We start from the raw sequence: 1,553 nt of genomic DNA, 5'->3' as shown, positions 1-1,553 counted from the left end.
GTCCGAGCCTTTACCCCTCAGAATGGCGTTTTTCTGCTATCTTTGCCCATTCACAACAGTTATGATGACAATTAGCAATTACACCGAGACTTTCTTGTTCAATCAATGAAGACGGCCTTATCCATCATTTTAAGGGCATCCAATCTTTGTTGTTCTAAGCCCTACGGTTGGTGACCGGGCACAGTGTTATTCAACACTCGCACGGTGCAATCTGACACATCCCTAGCAGTGCTCTTCTAGGTATCAAATCGGCATCAATCCATCTAGCACAGAGGGCTAGAATACCATGCCTATGAGGGTTAGTCCATAGGTCAGATGAGATGTGCACGACTGAGAAAGAGCTCTCAAGTAAAGTCCGGAGCTTAGTTCGATATAGATCGAAATTCGCAGATATATGTCGCATTGCAGCATGCCGAAAAGTGAGCAATAGATCCTCCACAGCTGGATTACTTGCTAGGATCAATTCCGACATCTCGTCCCATGTGACTGAGGAGAACGGAAGGCGCCTCCTAGTTAGAAGGCATACCCAGGCCTGGATATATCGCTGCCGATCAAATGCGCGGCGGAGAGAGGATTCGGAAGCTTGAAGGGCGTAAAAGTGGTCAATCCGGGGCTTCTTGAAAGGTTGATCGATGNTCTCCGAATTGGAATCCACACTGATGTTCCTGCGGGAGGCTACAACGATATTGGGATGGACCTTCCGAGCGTGATTTTGAGCGTTAGATTTCTGTCTGCTTTCCCATGGCTTATCTGGAGGACAATGGAGGCATTGATATACAGCATTCCCTGTAGCTTTTCGTTTACCAGAAGGGCCTAGTTTAGGTCGCTCTGGATAAACCTTACGAAAGAATGGAGTTATATCGAAATCAAGTAGAAGGACGGAGCAGGAGTAGCATACTCACTACTTTGAGACGGAGCAGCACTTGAAGGAAGAGCACTCGAAGGAGGAGCAATTGATTGAGTCAGAGTATTGACAGTAAGCTGAGAGGAATCCATAGTAACGAGTAAATAGGATGGGTTTTGGCTTTTGTAGAATAAAGATCGATAACTGCTGCTTACTGTGATGGTACAAGGGCACGAACGAGGTCGAACGCAACTTGGATATCTTGAGGAACATTTTGAATGAAGCTATTTTCACAATGTTCGTGCAAAAAAAAAGTGAGACATTCATTAAACAGGGAGGTCACATGATTCCCTCACTGGACCTCACATTTGCCATGGCAGAGAGAGAAAAAGCTTTCATAAATCTAATCATAAAGTTCAGATTTCTAGAGCCAATTAGAATGCAAGATTTTCCTCTGGAAAGTACGATGGTAAAGTTACTATTATACTTGACCTCTGAAAACTATACTTCATATTATACTTAGAAGTAAAGATAATATTATGATAGTAGACATAATAGTAGGATAACATAGTATAATAAGCAGGTATGAGTTCCGACATGACACTGGGTGCATGGTACAGGACACTATGCAGCTTACGGCCTCGATGTGTTGTCAACGCTGGAAGCCGTCGGATGAGCGGCTTACAGGTGGACTCATAGTACTGGCGCC

The 1,553-nt window shown here is 44.4% G+C and overlaps 1 protein-coding gene across 1 annotated transcript in view; it reads left to right on the top strand.

The window, feature by feature from the left end:
- Positions 1-1,553, top strand: part of GL218_09614 (Folylpolyglutamate synthase, mitochondrial) — a gene marked incomplete at both ends in the record, with an annotated part of 11,375 nt that overhangs the window by 8,994 nt on the left and 828 nt on the right. The gene's annotated exons all lie outside the window — the stretch shown is intronic.

Source organism: Daldinia childiae (genome assembly GCF_008694065.1).
Source record: "Daldinia childiae strain JS-1345 chromosome Unknown Scaffold59, whole genome shotgun sequence".
Classification (NCBI taxonomy): Eukaryota; Fungi; Ascomycota; class Sordariomycetes; order Xylariales; family Hypoxylaceae; genus Daldinia; species Daldinia childiae.
This window is presented reverse-complemented; position numbering and strand designations above follow the sequence as displayed.